This window comes from Syngnathus typhle, linkage group LG4, assembly GCF_033458585.1.
Source record: "Syngnathus typhle isolate RoL2023-S1 ecotype Sweden linkage group LG4, RoL_Styp_1.0, whole genome shotgun sequence".
NCBI classification, from domain to species: domain Eukaryota; kingdom Metazoa; phylum Chordata; class Actinopteri; order Syngnathiformes; family Syngnathidae; genus Syngnathus; species Syngnathus typhle.
Window position 1 is genome coordinate 15,761,822 of NC_083741.1, and position 20,838 is coordinate 15,782,659.

Sequence of the window (20,838 nt, forward strand, 5' to 3'; positions counted from 1 at the left end):
ACCCGGCCATAATGCTTTACGGCAGCAATATTTAAAGCCACTCATGAAGTTTAAAGAAAAAAGAAAACTCAAGTGACATTTGTGCAATCTGAAATGATAAAGCAGAACAACAAGGCTTATTGTTACAATTATTATTTATTAAAGTTAAAATATCTTTAGCACTGGTTAAAAATTAGACACTTCCTTCTACCATGAGCGCCTTGGGATTTAATGTTTTTTACATGGTTGAAAATAAACACTCTTTGAAATCAGACATTTTCACTCAACATCCCTCATTGCAATCATAATAAAATGTCACATCCAAATTACTAGGGCGGAGGCAAATTTGACAGACATAAGGTTTTTGAGGAGAAAGTGAAATCATCAACTTTCTTGAAATTTTGTGGAATGGCCTTTACCTGAGGCTTCATTTTTTGTAGTACTGTATTGCATTTTCCCCCCAGAATTTGCTTTTTCAAAAATAGCAGCACACTTAACAGCTGGTGATAATTTTTGCCTGACTGAAGTATTCAGCTTTTTTTTTTTCTCTCACTAAACTGTATTCCATGGCATTTTATCATTTGTAAGACTCTCAGCAGCCACAATTAAACATCAATTGTAAGCATTTGGAGACCAATATGTTTCCCCCCCTACACACAAATTTTCAAACAAAAAATGATGAATGGTCCTTTCTTGCCTCAGTCCTACCTTTACGAAACATACAAACATGGATTAATAATACAAGCAGAGGACTGTAAATGTCAGACCGATGCATCAGTAAGAAAACATTAACACTAAATACATATCTTCTTATTTGAATTATTTACAAACTGTATGCTTTTTTCACACTTTATTCTTTTTTTCCTTCCATGCCATATGAGAATTCTGGATTACAAAAGTACCTGAACAAATTGCTTGTATATTAGCATGCATAGGTATTTGATATTTACACCCTATTTACATATGTGAACTATGATGAGAGGGATCTGCTTTTCGTTCACCTTACTATGTGTCAGGTATGGAGATGGAGAACAAATGTGGGTTGTAGCGTACAGCGTACAGTCCATGCACATTCATTAAAATAGAATGCTATGATCTTTTTTTAATCCTCTATTGTTACAAAGGAATACCTTAATTCTGTTGCAGGCGATGCATTTGACCAATGCCACAACATTACATAACAGACTTTTTTTTTAAATTTTATTTGTCTCTATTACACTCCAGTCTCTGTGCACAGGGTAGTTGGAAAAGTTAATTTATGATGTTAACTGTGCCGTGAAGGGAAAAGCAAATAGGAAAGAGCATGCACAGCACCAGGGAAGGACATTAAGCTGAGGCCATATCTTTCTCCCTCTGTCTGTCCAGTAAAAACATCGTGTAAGAAGACACATCACCATCCATCATCGCGGACAAACTGAGAGGGTCTTTCAGCAGTGATCCGACCATTGGCAGGTACACGTCTCTGACACTGTATTTGTTTTTGTCTATGGAAAATGCTATATAACAAAAAAGGCATCTTTTGGAAAGCGTTCTTTACAAAAGCAATGTAGGAGAAAGGTTGGTCATTTAATTAACAAAAGGAGAAAACTATCATACAGTGTTATATCGATATGTACATTTAAGCATAGGTTACCATCTTGATAAGAAAAGGAAGACATGGATATACTGTATTGACAGTGTTTATCTGATTCATGGCTAGGTAACCTCCTCATGGGTTATTGCAGTCACAAAAGATATTGCTCATTAAGTAAAAAAACACATCCGCATTATTTTCTCCGGTCTCCCCACAAGTCCATTGTCTGCACTCAGCCTCTCGTATTGGCAGTACCGCGTCCTCACCGGGGGTCCATAAACACTCGATTTCACATAACCGCCTTTGATAAAGGAGTCAAGTGACTCCAGGAGCATGTTAATGTGCTTTCCCATGAAGCTTATCTCAGACTGGGGTCACGGAGGCCAAGTGGCAAGGGGCTGATCGCCATTGCAATAAGACCCTGGAAGCTGTTAGTGCAGCTTACGACTCCTCCGACGATAACGGAGCCAGCCCAGGGTCTACTTTTTTGAATAATCAAAGTCTTCATTCAAGCCCATGTGGGAAATAATATCCACCTTTACAACAGTATAGGGCGTACTCAAATTAACCTCTGCTAACCGAGACGGGGGCCCATTGCGATGTGATATGAGAAAACGTAATTGTCGACCAGCAGCAGTTTTTACACGAAATACAGTTTGCAATCTCAGTGACCCTCTTCGTGTTTCAATGAAAAGAGAAAAAACGGAACGCAAGAGAATGTTAACAAAATAGTCCTTCATCTACGATGAAACGTAATACGTACAGCCCCACCCCTTCACATTTATGCAAGTAGTTTCAGTCATTTTTGCATAATTTTGCTCGCCAACTGTCAATAACTGTGATGTTGCAACAAACTCTCTGGTTGTGAGAATGTACTGTCTATTTCTTTATGCACTACAAAACATTTTTTGTCAGATCCATTGATGATGTGGCCGTTAAACGTACCGCTTTGTTAGCATACGCTTATCGCCTGTTGACCTATACCACTACACTTTTCTGATGTATCGGCGAGGATGAAAGGGATGTGTAACTGTCTCGAATGCTCCAAACATTTCACTACTCTTAAACTGAAGGATTTCGCGTTGTTCACAGCAGGGAGAATAGCATGCATCCTACGCTATCCTCTTAAGCCACTTGACTCTACATTGTAAACCCTGATGTCCAGCCAGTAGTTCAAACGGCCTCAGTCTGAATAGCAGCAAAACATCTTTGCATGGCCTTAAATAAGCCTGTCTCAGCTACCAGGAAGTCCATTTGATGTTTTTTAAATACATTAGCTTCATCAGTTGTGCTTTAAAGCATGCAAATAGCATAGTAAATCAAACCTGTCAGAAGGCAGACTGTATGGCTAAACATTGCAGGGTGGAACGCCACCTGTCTACACCTTCTGGCTATTTATTTATTTCAACAGCAGGATTGTACATATTCATAAATCCCTCTCGTTCCTGCTTTGAACACAGTATGTTTTTGCCTTGATCCTTTACGATTCCTTTAGAGGAGTTCACAAACAAAGAAGTTTAAAGCATCTGTTTTCCCCCACTACCTAATTAGACACTAAAGATTTGGTTTAAAGCATTTATCAATGGAAGGTCCGCCCAGAGCTTCTTTTTTTCGGTTAATCTGATTCTCTCTATTCCTCTGTAAAACTTCTTGGGTGATCACGTCTTAGTGAATGGCTTGATGGCTAACTGTTCATATGTGCTGGCCAGAATGAGGAGGGAGGATGGGCTTTAAAGACTCATATTTATCCCTGTCATTACATTTTGACACAAGGAGGGCTGCTCAGTCTCGGCTACTTCTTGGCTGCAGGAATACGCCTCATCTATTGCCTCTGTCTGTTTATATCATGACATCAAGACAAAGGAATATTTCTATAAGCAATGCAACAGACAGTGAATTGTATTTCAACAGCTTTATACCCTCTGAAGAGTACAGTTTTTATGCCAAAAGGTGGGGATTAAGAGCGGAGCAATTCCCGTCTCTATAATCCTTTCACCTTTGACCCTGTTCCCACAAGCATGTCTGGCTTGAGGTCACTGTTAATCGTGACGCTCCAGCAAAAAAGTTGTTTTTACAATTATTCTCAATTGTTAGTCTAATGATTTCTTGCGGTTTTTGATTTTCACACTGAATGAATAACAGTTATTCCTTTACTTATGCTCTACCTTAAAACAGTTTTTAATGATTGTCCTCCCATGAATCAGCTTCAGTGGTCCATGGAGGCAGAGATTACGTTCATGGGGTGTTTAGTCAGATAGACACAGACTTTTCAACTAGTTGAAAGAATGGCTAAAGTGGTAATCAATCCAATGGCCACGTAAGTTAATTAGCTGAAAGTGCACTGTTGTACACAATATCCTACATCTTGACTGACACTTATTTACGGCAAGCACGGAAAAGTGCAGATACAACATTTATGAGTAGGCTAAACTCATCTCCAGTAAATATGATTACACTTGGGTTGGGCTGATGGGAGGATAAATCGATAAGTTGATTTTCTGATAGTTGAGGCTTATGTAAATTGTGTCGAAAATTAGAGAGTGGGAATTGTAAACAATGGGTGAAACGTCTTATGAAGAACTAGATGAAGAAGCTGAGAGGAGAAACAGCCTTGTGTGGGACTCTACAATACATCCATATAATTTTGTATCGTTTACATTGCAACGGCCAGGCCTCCCACCCACATATCCATCATGTTAATATACCTACAACATGGCCAACCGGGTAATATATCTTTGACCTGTGATTACGCTAACAGCTTATTGTTTGCACACTGAACAATCCCATTATGTTGACGATCTGTTTACATATTGTCTTGCTCTTTAGATTAGTCTGTGTGGGAGCATGTGTCTGACAGCAACAATTACAAATTTTGCTTTATTTGTGTGCATGTTCCAATTCCTTATATTGCCTGCTCTCCTCCTTTGCCTTACCTTGAACCTGGGGAGGGTCAAGGTAATGAAATTCTGCCCAACGGTCATGTCAGGGACCCTCCTCTGTATTACTTTAAAGAATGAACGGACCAAAATCGTAACTGTGCCGAAAGTTGGATGCCATTAGCTTTCAGAACTCTACTTTGGTTTTGGACTTCTCTGGCAGCTTGTCGACTCGCTGAGATGTACAAATCCCTTTGACGTTGGATGAATGGACAGCTGCTGGCGGGATGCCCTGTACCACTTTGTACGCTGCCATTTAATTGGCGCGCCCCACTTTGCCAGCCTTCTTCTCTTCCCCCACCTACGCTCACTGTAGCCAGGTTCTGTGGGACATCAAAAGTGACGTTACATGTCCCTTAAAAAAGTTTAAGACCTAGTGACTCTGCTGCTTCGCATTTGGCCGAGTTGCAACCTTTACTATTGGAATAGGTAAGTTAAAACTACATGAGTCGTGTTACTTGTGAGGAGAAGTGATGAGCCTTATGTAGTGATCAAGTTCCAACTCAACATGCAGCTTCTCTGGCTATACATTGTGGGAATACTGTACATATATACAGCGGTATATTTGAGCAGTACTTTTGTGATTTGGTTGTGAACCGCTTAGCATGTGCTAGCTTATTTCACTGAGCGTCAGAATTATTTTATTTCCCCAAACAAAGTGTCTGCTTGTAGCATCCAACAATAAGCAAAGGTTCTCCATGTGTCATGCAGCAGAAAAGCAGATTGATGTTGTCGGAAATAAGTGATAGAAGCCTCTGTCCAGATCACTCACTGAGAGGTAGGGGGTGTTAAACGGTGGACGTGCGGTGTTCAGTTCCCTGTAGTCCATGTAAAGGTTGTCTTTCGTTTCCACTGCGTTTGTCTGTCCACCAATTTGGCATCTTATCTGTCAGTCCATTTGGTTATCACAACGGTCCACTAAAGACAGAGGTGTCCTCGTTTACATTGCAATCGATGAGGTGTTCTTTGCCCCGTTTATTAGGTCAGGATGAGAGCACCCACCGCCATGAAAAGAAATAAGTCTCCACTCAATGAGGAGGTGGGCAGAACATACACAACAAACAATTGAATTACATAGATCATGAATGAGGGAGACATCTGAATAATACTAATATGAAGACTATATCTACGATCTTAATGCAGCCTAGCAAAACACATCATTGTGTTTTAGAGTGTTCATATTAGAAAAAAGTTTTGTTGGAAACCGTTTCTAAAATATCCACATATGGATGTTAAGATCTACAATATAGTACTGAACAGCTGCAGGGACACACACTCTGTAGTGTATATTGTTCCATGCTTTTATCTTCATCCACCTTTATTTACATGTACTCAAGCGAATACTGGAGGGGGAAGACCAAGCCAGTGATAATCATAAGCAACTTTTGCTTTTTTTACACTCCCAATAAGCTGATGAGAATATGATACTGGAAACGATAATCACATGGTGTCTGGAACAAGGATAGTGGTTTCATGTGGAAAATGGTGAGCCATGAGGTCTATACACAGTTGTGAAGGTTTATGGCATGGTGAGAACGACTCGGTATGTGGCCCGCATTAGGAGTGTGGGGACGGTTTTATTATGATCTATTTACAGAAGCATGCATTAGTGAAGTTCCTGCTGAAGGGAAAGTAGTCCTCCCGGTGTCACTGTCTCTTGAGTTTAGTCTTTTTCTTTTTTTTCCCCCTTTTTGTGTTATGTAGAAAAAAAACTGAAGATAAAATATCAGGGAAGAGTCAGAAGTAGCAATTTTGAGGGAGATTTGTTTTCCGTCACTTTGGTGAAGACATTTTTGAATGTTGTGCTTTGTTGGTGTCTTCGTGCGATCAGCCATCCGCTCTGATGTCCTAACTGCTCAGTTGTGGAGTTGTCTGTGAAAATAAAGAGGGGAGGGATCGAACATAGGAAAATAAGTGTAGTTATTCAAGAGTGATTCAGACAACCACATTCTCACACATGCGTGTAGTGCTTCCATACAACGGCTATAATGTCGAGCATGAGAAACTGTGGAGCACATTACGAGCTGTATGGTACTTTTGTCTCAGTGTGCAGAGTTTATGGTGACACACAGTGAGTCACAGTCACATTATATAAGGGGTGGGAGGGCTCTGCTGTCACTGATGCCAGTGTAAAAACAAAGGCAGAGTGACCACCCTGTGAGTGTGCACGGTGAGCCCACTTGGCAGAGATTCAGAGTGACACTGTCGTCTGCATAGCGGCTGACTCTTCAATCAGCTTCAATTAAGGCCAAAGGTAGACAAGCGACTTTAATGTTGGTGCTACTCCAATGTTTCCGTGTATCACGGTATTTTTTTCGTAACTTGGTCATAAGCAGTATGTACATGTTTAGGAAATATTTATTGTTTATTTGCAACACACCAGTTATCTTGTAGCATTTAGCTTGATATGAATCCTTGGTGTTCATATTCAGATAATCTTTCCATCTTGGTGGAGGTTTACACTGTGTTAAGGGACATTCTAGTTGCTGTTGTGGCATAGAAGCAATCATATCAATTGCCTCTCTGCATGTGAAAACGCCACTTAAAACACAAATTGCTACAAGCACTACATCACTCCATTGTCCACCTTTTGCACAGCAGAGAGCCAAGCGAGCCAATAACCTCACCGCAGAGATCACAGCCATTGCCCCGGGCATGCTACATCCACTCTGAGAGAAACAGCAGCAGTCAGGACTCGGCAGCTCTTCAAGAGTCAATGCGGTCCCAGGGTGTGTGATAACAGAGTATGTGATGGGAATGCAGGGCCATTTGGACCTGCAAAGCCAGGTGTTAGCACTTCAGCTCACCGCCTCATCAATAATTGACAGAGGCAAACCAATCAGGACAATTTGCTCCCCACAGCGAAGTGCTAGAGCAGCCTAACACTGGTGAATCATTAATGAGGCAATTAGCAGAAATGGTTAGACAGTTCACCCTCATCGGCAACGCTCTTGTGACGCAACTGCGACAAGTCCCCTCGTATTGGCGCTGCAGTTGATGGAGTCATGCGCAGGCCAACGAAAGCTGAAGCAAAGCACGAGACACAAGATTGCTTCAAGACTGAACCAAGCCAGCTCAGACTGCAGCCTAACTTGCGGTGGTGCCAGTTCTCCATCTGTTGACCACAGCTCAGAGCGCCAATAATGGGAACAAACCCAATTGGCTATTACCATGGGAGATTGACCTTTATTGGCGGTTGTTACCATTGCACAGACCAACAGATGCCGTCTCCTGGGTGATTCAAGTGTGGGAGAGCATTTGTGGACATGGATAAAATCGACCTCAGTGACATCACTGAAATATGGTGGGTGGGGGCGGGGCAACATCTACAATAACAGCAAAGATGGCGATTGCCTTTGAAGAGCTGAGATCCCGGATTGTTGTTTGAGAGGAAAATCAAAGCCCCACGAGAACTTCTCACAAACATTGATCGGCCGTATTGGAACCATTTTATAGTTTATCAATGCTTCTCTGCCTGCTTTCTCAGCCATGGGTCTAGTACAGGCTCAATAAAAGCAGCAACCTTGATCTCAGGAACAAATCTTAAAAATGCAAATTGCTGCAAAGACATTAACAAAATCACAGACTCTTGCTTAGTTTAAAGTCCCTGTAAAGAAAAAACAAAGGCTTCTAAATTTAACACACCGCGTATATATATATATATATATATATTATTATTATGATAGTTAGGTGAAGTTGGTTGTTGAATCATGCCTTCCCACAATATGACGAGACAACTTGCCTGCAACAGTAGTGGACTGTTGAGTCACTCTTGATAAGTGTGCTGTCCAAAGAAGACTAACATTAAACTGATTCTACCAAGACCTCCAATGTGTCACAGCCACAATGTATATCTGCTTAATGCAAGAGTTCAGAAAGAGATTGAATGAAAACTCCACTTTTCTGTTGTCTTAACTTTGCATTTCACAAATGACTTTGAAAACCTGCTGCACATCATTGATAAGAAGTTAGGTCAGGCTGTATTGCTGATATTGACACTTGTCTTTTTAATGGTTGCTATCCACTTTTATAGCCCTCGCCGGATGCCGTTGGGGAAAACAGGAAATTTGGAGGATGGCTTGAGAGAGTCATAACCCTGGCACCTTTGTGTTTTGAGATTAACATGTAATTAAGATAGTAAATCCATATTTATTAAACAGTTGTATAAAACAAATTACACCCAAAGTATGTCATAATGCGTTGCGGTAACCACCCACTGAAGTATTCAGCTCCGCAAGCTTCCTTTTTTTTTTTTTAGCAATATCTACTTTTTTTTAACACCATCTCTCTACCACACTCTAAATAAAAAATCTCTTCCTTGTTCAAAATAGTAAAATATCACTGACTTTGAAATCATCAGCATTAAAACATTCCACGATGCCTGACAGTGCATGCATCATGTCTGATCCACATAATGTACAAACTTTTCTATTCTTGAGAGATTGCAATCATTACATCAGATAAGTTCCGTTTTGCAGGCTACTGGGTCAAGCGGGTTGTGACTCAGTGCAGCGCTGCGGAAAGTAGTAATCATTTAACACTAGTCTTTCATCTATGAGTAAAAAGCACTGTGGTGGAAACTCTAATCAGACGCACATCGTGAAATATATCACTTGTAGATCATAAAAAGTGTATATTATGATGGACTGCTGAGGAAATTCCCTATCAGGTTAAGGGATTTTACTAGTTACAGTATATGCTAGAGAGTGAGACTGTGGAGAGACGCAGTATAGAGGCACCATGCACATTATGTGTTACCAGATTATCTCTCAAAGCAAGCAGCATTTTTCTCATTCACTGTCTCACAACTCTGACCTTGAATATGTTCTAATAGGAACTGCAAAGTATATAAAAAAGGTAGGATGGATTGCAAATGATGACTCAGCTGTCTATTTTTAAAAGTTAAATTTATTTTCCAAATTTTCCAAATGATTATACATTAAGATATATTTCACAGTGGTAATGCCACTTAAACACCTCTACATTTTTAAAGCATACACATTAAGAGTAGTTTAGTAGATATTATTTAAAACATTGTGTCTGTCAGGGAGAAAAGTGAAAAACGTGACTGAAAGTGGAGAGGTGACATTTTAAGCAGGCATTAAAGAAGGATCATCTGTCAGCTTTAAACAAGAACAGGTTGAGCGAGACGGACAGAGACGAGGTGTTCAAAGACAAACTGAAAAGATGAAACTTGGGCTGAAACGAGCGTGTCTGTGATATACTGCATCCCGTGAAGCATTGTGACTGCTCTGAGCCTGCGGCCGGACACAATCAAGTATTGAGAAAATCTCCTTATGTGATGCACTGAACAGTACACGCGATTGTTCCACTGCAGCAATTCAAGCAGAAACAAGATGGAATTTGTGCAGAATTTTACACTCAAATAAGCACATTTCATTTAGTTCATGCATTCACTGATTGGCATGTTCCATCCATCTTCGGAGGTTGTGCCACCCGTTATAAACAAGTGGCGGTCACAGGCCACTGCTAACCTCTACGGCGAGTGTTGTCACGTGCGGGGTATGTGCTGCTGCCTGTCCTCTCGTCTTCCAGGGTCCCCTAATGTTCGCCTCTGGAGATCAATACCCATCAGCCTGCTAAAACAAATACATTTATCAAGCCTGATAGGGGTGCGCTACACCTCGTTGCTACAGCGTGTTACATCTGATTGCAGGCGCAGATACTGAAGAGCATCCAGCAGCTGGAGACGCTTCTGCCAGACTGTGCTCGAGCGTTTCTGTTAAACTGGTCACATAACACGCCGCTTTGTTTTTGAGCAAGATGATGACAGGCATTATAGCTCCGGCTGGCGAAAAAAAGTGTTGTTTTTTTCTGTGTTCTCAATCAAGTAAGCTCTGTGGCATTTAAAATTTCATCAGAGGGAAATGTTCCTTATGTCCACCCTCTGCTGCAGATAAAGAACAGGCGTTTGAGTAATTATGGAGCATTATCGCCAAGGAACATTTCATTGCCGCGTTTTAAACTGTGTAGTGAGCGGTGACAAACGAACGACCATTTTAATTCCTATCAGGAGGGAAAACACATTGCTGGAGCCAATGAAGTCAACGCTCACATTCTGCCTCTGACTGAGACCATCTGGACCAAATAAAGTTTTTCCCCTTTGAATCAACATCTGTTGGAAATTACACAGCAACACTTAATCTCTATATAGTCCTTTTATTTTTGCACTTGCTCTAAAATCAACTGTGTTTGTCATGCAGTTTAATTATTGTGCAAGAAAATAGCGGTATTCAGTAGTGCGTAGCCCTCTCCCATGCAAAGATATATAAATCCAGCTCTCCAACACCTTGAATTTTGAATAATTTCAAAACCACTAAAACCTGTACAATTCAAATGGGAAACAAATCCGTTTGTCACATTAATGGTGGAAAAAGTTTTTAAATATCTTGGTCTATTTTTTATATTGCAAAAACCCTACCATTTCAACAGGGGTGTGCAGACTTTTTATACCTTCTGTACAGACATTTTCATGGTTAAAAAGAAAAAAAGTATGAAATCTGAAATCAGTCTGCTCATACATGCCAATTATTTCAATAATGAAATAATTCCATGGACAATTACTAAGTGTTTTTGTTGGTGACAATTTGGACTCTGGAACAAATCATTCCAAATATAATGACTTTCAATGGCAAATTTTATTTGGAAAGTAGATCTGCCTCAATGTCAACTGGATAATGTTCAACATTAGAGGATTTAAGTAAATCAATCTTAACAAGGTCTCCCACACAAAAATGTAACAGATTTTCCTTGTCCCTTAAAACACCCTCTTCTGAAGTTTCACAATTGGGCAGCTTTTATCTAGTCATGCTATTAAACAAATTATGCTAAAAACTTTCTGATAACGAGAGCAATTCCAACACGAGTACTGTGTAATTCCCTCCTTCTCGTCCTCTCTCTCTCTCTTTTTCTGCTTCTCTCGCTGGCGTGATCGACAGCTTGACCGTGTCTGTCAATCTGTCAGCAGCTGACAGTTTTACAACATATGCACTATACTGATGGTACCATCGCTCAGTAACGATTGAGCTCTGCACTGAGATGTAAATACGACAGAGTGAAAGAGATGTAAAGGACCGAATAAACGAGAAAGAAAAATACAGTTTGTGTCAACAAAAACGCAGATAGGCAGAACTTAAAAGGTCATGAAGTGCATCTCGATTTCACATGTGAATGTATCACGTCAGTTTTTGAACATTGCTAACATTTCCACGTGTGGAGGTGGAATCATTGGTCTTGTGTCTTTCCACTGGCCAGTGAATAATTTGTTCCATTGCAGTGGGGACACTTAATATAATCGCGGACTGCAATTACAGGAGGAACAGAAATATTTGACTAGATCCAACCAAATGGAGCAAAAGATCTTGTCATAGCTTGTTAATTTATTGTGCTGTTTTCTGCACTTTTTTTTCCACCTGCAAGTTTGGGCATGCACCAATTCTGATTCCCCCCCCCCCCCCTTTAATTTTATGTAACACGGACTGAATGTTTTCAAGGCCGTTTTTACCTAGGTTAGTGACTGCTTAAATAAATAAATAAATAAATAAATAAATAAATAAATAAATAAATAAATAAATAAATAAATAAATAAATAAATAAATAAATAAATAAATAAATAAATAAATAAATAAATAAATAAATAAATAAATAAATAAATAAATAAATAAATAAAAGTTTCCCAGCGCCCTTGAAAGCAGGAGGCAAAAGCTGTGCCCAGGAGAGCGCAAAAGGAGCCAGCGTGCTGCTCTGTTTGCCATGAACAGAAACAGACGCATCCTGCCACGCCGCGCTGTCATATGGAAGGCAGGCTCCCGCAAACTCAAGCTTAATGACTCGATTTATTCACTCTGTCACCGTCGTTTCATTTTTTTCTGCTCTCTTTTCGCCAACTGATTAACCCGGACACCCTTTCAAGCTCTCACTTTCTTTTTTCAACTATTCTTTCTGTGAGTCTGGAAAAGTTTCCCTAATTGCAAATGATGGTCTTTATGATAAGGTCATCATTTTATTTTGTTTTCCCATGCTATTCACGATACACTGTTGAATGCATCGATCATACCGTTGCACATGAAGCTTTCTCAACGCTCTATTCTTAAATCTATGCTGACAGGTGATGACATGATGGAGACAGGTCTGTGCAATTGATCGTGCCGACTCGCTTTTACTTCCCTGTCTCTTCTTCCGCTCTTTGTCCAATCACTCTGCCTTATACATTTTGCTCCCCCATCTCTTTCTCCACCCGTCGCTGCAATGTGTTGAGCACAAGATGTCAGATTATTTCCCAGCAGACACTGCACAGTGTGACAGAAGACTGGAGCATTATATCACTAGATGACACCTCGTCTGCCTCTAAAACCCCCTGCCTCGCCCCACCACCGCTACCATCGCCCCGCAGACATCAAATATTGCCGGGCCTTTTTGATCACTTAAAAGGCTCGTATTAGGAGAAGAGCCATGCTTAAACAAAAGCAAACAGAACAGTGTTTCATCTGTCATGTTTGTCAGTGCGCCATATGTGCCGTTTAAGAGTTTTCTGTCAGAAAGGGCCTAAACTGTCCTAAACCAAATGATGTCACGTGTGCAACTCAAAATGCTCTTGATCATAACTAGCAGTTAGTGCTGTATTAACATTGTTTTTCTCGTGATTTTATGTTCACCAGTTCCTCAGTCCAATCCAGTATAGAGTTCAACGGCTCATTTTATTGCGTCCACGTGCACTATCCCCCCAGACCAATGTCTTCGTTTTCTAAGTCTACATGTCTCACATACCACAATATACAATATTGAGTCTGCACCGGGGATTTATACTGCAGCCTCCCGCAGGATTTATGGCATATTAAGAAAGAAAGAAAGAAAAGGCGGAGAGTGAGAGTAAGACAAACAAATAATGCTTGGCAAAGTGATTAGCTCAATAAAAAGAAATTATGCATTAGTAGCCCGGCAATTATTATTGTGTTTCTCATCACATAATGACTTGGAACAATGCCGTTAATGGTATTATTGGCTCACCCCCAGAAGAGGGTGTTCATAAGCTTGATGACGCTTTGTTTTTTATTTAATTCATAAATCATTTCAATGCATAGTTATTTTGATCTATGTGTTGTAACAACACAATAAGTTTCTTGTTGTTTTTATTTTCTGATTGATTGCTGTGATCACAAACATATTTGATGTATGTGAATGAGAGCGGGTGGTTGGATTTAATCCTTTATGATTGTCCTTGCATGGAAAATCTTGATTTTCTTTCCTCCAAAATGAGCTCTTCCATCAGATATTTTTTTTCGTAATATGTGACGTATTTTAAATCAATTGATCAGGTTACTTTTATTTGTTTCCTGCTTTAGTATCACCTCAAAACAACAATGAATTCTTATAAATGTTCAAAGAAAGACATTTTTTACGTTAGTCAAAAACAGTAGAGTGGAATCAGAACAGTACCTAAACATATAAATATATATAAATATATATATTTTTTGCTCGGCTATTTGTGAATAAATAATACAACTTATTAGTCCCTGTGGTGTATCTTAAGTGACCACAGTTTAGACACATCCATGGTTATGTTTCAAAAGTAGCCTATGGTGAATCCAATTATAATCAGGTGCTTTTTTCACAAGCTGGATCAATGCTCACAATGTGGAACATAACAGGAGTGATCGCAGTTGACGTGTCGAGTTTAGACCCGTAAAGGCTACAGCCGCCATTTTACCAGCTTCTTAGAAAGCCGTAGAATTAAAAAGTTAGTTCAACTTTGTCTTGTACTTCCCCACTGACCTCCCGTAATGTTTCTTCCTCCTCCTCCAATGCCTCTTTCTCCTCCTCCTCTCTCTGACGGCTCAATAACAGGTGCCATGCTAAGAGAGCTGTTACAGCCGTCCCTGAGTGGTTGTGTCAGCACCAATGTTGGACTTGAGCTTTCCAACCTGCTAACCATGCAGGAAAAAGGAAAGGGAGAAGGAGGGGAAAAAAGTCTCTGCGGTCCCCAAATGATGCCCGCTGGGAGCCATCGTGTGCTAAATTTCGACGGGTGGTTCTCCGCTGTTTTCTGTCTTTTTGCTTCCGGACTCTGATTAACAGAGCCATATTGGGCCTTTCTGCATGGCAGAACCCCAGCAGCTGCGTTCAGCAGAAAAAAAATGGCAGCACATAATAAAAAAACCTAAACATCCCAACTCAAAGCTTAGAGAGTTTTTCATCCAGCCAAACTGCACAAACCTTTGTGTTTCAACACCATTATTTCCAAAATTGTTCTAGATGATTGATCGTTTCAAAAGCAACTTAACTTGAAGAGCTGATCTAGCACAAGCTGATAGGCATATCGTCGACCTTTAACGCAAACAAAAAGATCCGTCGACGTGAATGCTTTTTTAACTCTCCTTCAAGCACACTCTGAGATTTGAGAGGTACGTTGCCAAATCTATGCAAATGAAGCTGCTTTGTGAAAAGACGCATCAACGCGCACGAAGCCAGAAGCGAAAAATAATCACTGACGGATTGTGTGAAAACAAGAGCTACTAAGCACCTCTGAAACCAACAAAAAGGCTCTGTAGCTGCATGGAAAGTAATTCATGCAGGTGATTTTATTTTATTTTTTTTGCTGATTAGTTACGAAATACTTTGCTTTATCACAACTCCTTAAAATTTTAGCATTATGTGTGTGCATTACTCTTACAGTACAGAGAAGTCTTGAGCCACTATATTTGTTTTAACTCCATACATAACTTTTCCAGCATCCCATATGCATAGTGAATTAGCTCGTTTACTATCAAAACTATCAAAAATATGAACACTGAAACACAAGTATGATGCACCATAATTTGAACCACTTTGGGATCATTATGGATTTGCAATGAATGAATGAATGAATGAATGAATGAATGACCGAACGAACGAACGAATGAATAAATAATCTATAAGGCTTATAAACCTGCATTACTGTACATGTCTTTTGTGCATCTCTGTGTCTCAACACCTTTTAGGAACCTTGTTTTTTTTAGAAGGCAGGAAGGGGAGAGGATGTTGGCATATACGTAATCTAAATTTAGCGGCCATACCATCACGGGCGCGTTTCATTTTACAAGTACACAAAAAATGATAAATTTCAAAGGTGACCTGATGGCTTCACTTACAGCTGATTGATCTGCTTATGTTGGTGAGGGTGGCACAAAATGGACAGGGCAGACACAAAACACCTTTGAGATCTTTGGAAGGACGTATAGGCCGTCTGACCACAGCATCTGGGATTTATGGTACCTTGGACTGTCATGCCTGTACCTCCTTTATTTTGTTACTTATTTTGAGAGAGAATGGATGTAAAATAATACTAAAACAAGTGCTTAGAGTCGATTTGGAATTAACAACAAACAGAATCTGGAATACACACAAATAATATTTTCCATGCAACTAAATCATTCAACACAGTGGTTATTTTTACGGCTGTTGTGTATTATATTTGAGTGTTTGGGAACAAAGTAGGGATACATGAATCTCTCCTGAAAACATAAATAACGCAGGCAATCCATCTAAAGAACGCAAAGAAAATGTCAAGGGCACAGGAGTGCCCCCCCCCCCCCCCCCTCATGTCGAGATCACACACAAAACATAAACAACAGAAACATACACAACATTTGCATGCTGCAATGTGTCCTGCCGTGCTACAACTAAGTTAAGGCATTGACAAATCACTGAGACCTGGAAGTGGGGCCGAGGAGGGACTAATTGAAATGAACTTTAGTGAAGGCTGTGTGCGTCTGTGTGTTCGGTGGGGGGGACGGGGGTTTGGGATGGAGGAGGGGGGTACCTAATTAAACATGAAATTTCTATGTTGTGTTTGTGTTGACACCCCACAGCCTAAATTTAAGCTCATCTTGTTTAGCCAAATGTGGTGATGTAGGCAAAATGCTGATTTGCATGAACATGAAGAAGGAATAAGGTCACCGCGTCTCCTAAGTGGAAATTATTTTTTGCCTCTTCTCAAGTCACTTGCGAAACTTTTGGGGAAAATGAGCACAACGTTCGTTGTATACTATCGCTGTTTGATTACAGAAACAATTACTGTATGGTAACTTTTGATGTTTACATGGGAGAGATATAATATATCTTGCTGGCATACAAACAGCGAGATATGCGTGTATACACACAAGCGAGGGATCTATGGATGTCTAGTTTGGAAGAGAGGAAGTTTCCCAGTAAGAGCCCAATTCCTCAGTGGCTGTTTAGAGTGTCTCTAGGAGTGCTAAGTGTTCTCCCTGCGCCCAATCGGTTTGTTTAAGGTCCCCTGAGAAGACTCTCACATCCACTCGCTCTTTGGTTTTTCTCATCCTCACTCTGCCACGTGCAACTCTGTGGACATTTCAAATGCAGTACATTCATCTTGATGAAGAAATTACTCAGGATTCCCGAGCATGTGAACTTTCTATCATTGTTTTGTCTCAAACTAAGTAATATTTGTATTTGTATTCATTATGAATTTTTTCTATCATCGCCGTCATTATATTGCACTTTCCGACACTGTTATTTGGTGCTGAGCCAAACAATAAGTCAGTTTGTCCATCTTTAGCTTTCAAAGAGACTGTTATAATGTGTGCTGAGAGTAATTGTGTTTGTGGCAATCTGTCTATATGGAATATATATTACCTCGTAAAACAATACATAATCAATCTTTTACCAAGTAAATTATGTTCTGTCTGTTTCTGAGTTATTAACTATCTGCATTTTGTTTGCAGTATGCCATATGGGAACTTTATACAGTTATGGTCCTTGTCTGGCAGCTTCCTTGGTGATAACTGGTGGGCGGAGCTGTATAAATTTGATAATTGTCAGACAATAATGGTGACATACACCTTCTCTACATGTGTGAAAAGGCTCGTTCTTGAATTGTTATTGTTTCAAAACAAGTTGTACCCCAAATAAGTTGCTCCTTGAATATCTGAACAAAACTTGTCCATTTGCCGTCCTCCACCCAGGATGCAGGTCTTGCGCGAAGGTTATCCAGCTGACTATGTGGCTAAAGGAACTAAGATGTTGTGCAATCATAGTCTTTGTCTTTGAAGGCTGCACGCTGTGTCTGTATCGCTGTTGCAGCGTAATTGATACAGTCTCATGCTGTTGAGCTTAACGGAACCTCGCTGCGGCCTAACGCTCAGATCTCGCACAGCTGTAGGGCTCGGAGCTCTCGTAAAATCACACAAGCGTGTGTAGACACACACACATCCAGCCGGCTTGTCAAGCCAAAGAGATCCAGAGTGGGGCTGGTTAGGCGGACACTAATGGAGATGAGCTGCCTGGTTAGCTCAATGGAAAATTGAGCAGAGTTGATGCTCATTTCATCCCAGCGGCAGTCCGCTCCCCTGGGAATACAACGGATTTTAAAGCTCTTGAAAGGCAGAGGAAAGTGGGAAAAATGCAACGTGTGTGGAGACTAGATTGTGCACTACAGAGAAAGCTTTATCATGTAATGTTTTATACGAAACTGGATGTGATAGATGATTGTCTCATAAGAAACTTGCTCAAAGCACACATTTGTAAGGGCAAGCTGTGTTCAATCAGTGCTTCCTCACTGACAAGAAGCTCTTATCGTTCGCCTGCTTAGTAGCAAGTGCATTAAATCATGTCACTAGTGAAAAAATGTGTGCGACACCTGAATGCATGTGTCCTGGCTAGCAGCACTGTAGAGTAGTAAAAACTACAGTGATTCAGCGGCGAGCAAGAGGTGCTCCTCTACTTTTATCCCGCCGCCTGACATTCTGTGACATTTAAGAAGTCGTTAAAGGTGTCAGCATGTGGAGGAGAGTTCCTCGGGCAGAGAAAGACCCTCAGAGCAGTCACCAAATAAAACCTTTTTGGATGAACTGATTATGGTATCAGGGGAAAAAAAATCTATTACACCATTGTCATAGTCTGTGTTTACTGTGTTTATACATCATGTTTGCTATTATGATTGCTAGGCGCTACTGGAGGTGTGAGGATTGCGAATCAGCCATGCGGCACACAAAAAAAAACGAGGCTGTATTGTTATTAGTACGTGACCTGCAGTCCATCTCTGGTCTGGGCTGGTCTACGGCGGCTCACCGTAGTCAGAATAGACTGTGACACAAAGATGTGTCTAGAAAAGATAAGAGTCTCTCTCCTTTTTTATGACCCTCTTCCTCTGCACCAACAAACAGCTATTAAAGTGCGTCCAGATCTGGCTCCTGCTGATGCTGCTGACCGCTAATGTCCTGCTATTTGTCCATCTCTGGCCTCCGTCTTCATAAAGGGCCTTGCTGTAAAAAGCCCCGCTGACCTACATCGTTAGGGCCCGACCCTGTCTTTACTGCAGTAAATGTTTGTTTAGGGGAAGCCCCCCTGATCTGAAGTGGTGCTTAGTCTATGGTGCAGAGTAGCGCTCAGGTTCAAAGCTCTTCCTCTACTGCAAGGCCGTCACCTCCAATGCCAAGAGATGTCAGAGAGGGAGAGCTTTATAAATCTGCTCAAGAAGTGGAAAATCCCCTCTCACATATGAACAACAAAACTGCCCCTCGCCATTCAAAAAAATACTATTTTCCAATGTACTCTACGTAATTCTGTAAAATATTTCTGGAATGATTTTCTTCGGTAAAAGTATATGAAAATATTGGGTGTTTTGGTATATTTCTTCAACCAACCGAAAATTACGACATTTTGAAGTCATAGGTCACTGATATAGGACCTGCGAGAGGGCTAATATAATTTATTCCAAGGAGCCAATGTCAAAACTTGATTGAGTTATAAATGTTTGATCCCTAGTATGAGCATGTAATGTTAATATAGATTGAAAATGCATCAACGTGAAATAGACAAATCCAGCTGTACTGTTTCCATTAACGGTGTCAGGATGTGTGTAAATTGTCACTCCGAGCTCATATTTACAATTAAAACAGTGCTGTTCATTTAGAAATCCCATGCGAATATATTTATAAATCAGTCATCTCTACCTCTTGGCACAATGCAATGTGCGCCCCTCCCCCCATACGTCTAAGAGTGAAAGTCATCCAGGTCGCACTCAGACCTTTATCCATCAACCTGACAGCTGAAGTTCCTTCTGTTCTACGCTCGGGGAGGCCCTGAAATTCCCACCATGCACGCAGAGCTAATGGAGTCCCACACAGACGGGACAGTGAAAAGAGATGGTGACTCAGTGGCAATAGTCAACTTCAGCCGATTGACTCATGCCCCATGCACAGAGGTTCTTACCTCAAATCCTTGGTTATAGCCAGCTCTGGGTCAGATCTGCCCCTCGCCACAACCCCTCTGGGTGCGGGCAGGTGGCTTTTTGATAGATGTTAAAAAGCTGATGTCTTAAGGTTTGGGAGTTCTCTTTGGGACCACTTCTGTGCTGTCTTTTTGTGGTACCCCAGCTGCTATGAGAAATGCTCCTCCCAATCATTTGTGGCTTTAGAGGATGATAACCACTGGCCGGCATGCCTTGTGAATAGCTACAGATTAAACTACGCAAATAAATAATGTAAGAGAAATGGCAGCAGATGTGCTATCACAGTCTTCTGTATATTGTACACACATTTCAAAATATTAAAACAATCTAATATGGCAATGTCTTTTTCAATAAATACTTGAGTATAGTGGATTAGAAAATAAAGGGTGGGCTAACACAGCTTCATAGTAGCTACTTACAGTGAGATCTATCAATTAATACTTCAATGAGGAGTTGTGGTTTAAGATGGTTTTGGGAGGTTCCCTGAGTGAACACTGTGAATCTCGTGTATTTTTTCCACAAAAAGGCTCGTTGGACCTGAACCTGTCTGAGCTAAAGCCCAAAATAAACACTCAGACATCTAGTCGTTGTAATCCTCTTACAACTGCCCACACACATTGTTAATGGTAAGTCGTCGGTGACTCTGACATTGTGTCATGGAAATTAACTTTAACTTATGTCCATTGACTACCCAAAAGCAGCTTAGATCAGCAAGGGTCAAGGAGCAGATGTATGTTTAAGTTTGGAGCAAGACTGGGAAAGACAGGTCAAGGGACAATCACATCCATATGACCATGTGGTGCACAATATTACTGCCTCAGACAAATTGTGAGACTATGTAAACACAGATAATCATTCAAATGCCCTGTAACGCACACAGTTGGCAGGTACCTGTCCAGGCTAGACTATATGACCGACCGTGTTGTCATCACTCACCCTCGGTTGCCTCAATTAGTTTGTAAATTATTCCATTGCCATAATTGTGCAAACCTCAAGGGTGCAATTTTAACTGCACCAAATTATCAACAAAGCTTTGTTTCTCCCTTGGCAGAGTGCTTAGGACTCGCCGTAAATACTTTTGAAAGAAACAGACTGGAATA

General features: G+C 40.7%; 1 protein-coding gene and 1 long non-coding RNA gene across 2 annotated transcripts in view; one reads left to right on the forward strand and one right to left on the reverse strand.

Annotated features, from left to right (window-relative positions):
- Positions 1-480: 480 nt before the first annotated feature.
- The window catches only part of mafa (MAF bZIP transcription factor a), a 53,358-nt gene continuing 33,000 nt past the window's right edge, over positions 481-20,838 (reverse strand). Inside the window, exon 3 of the mRNA XM_061277045.1 lies at positions 481-6,360. The gene's annotated coding sequence lies outside the window, so the exon portion shown is untranslated. The remainder of the gene's footprint in view (positions 6,361-20,838) is intronic.
- LOC133153024 (uncharacterized) overlaps positions 1,345-20,838 on the forward strand; it is a 61,731-nt gene continuing 42,237 nt past the window's right edge. The window contains exon 1 of the long non-coding RNA XR_009714236.1: positions 1,345-1,431. This is a non-coding gene — a long non-coding RNA (uncharacterized LOC133153024). The remainder of the gene's footprint in view (positions 1,432-20,838) is intronic.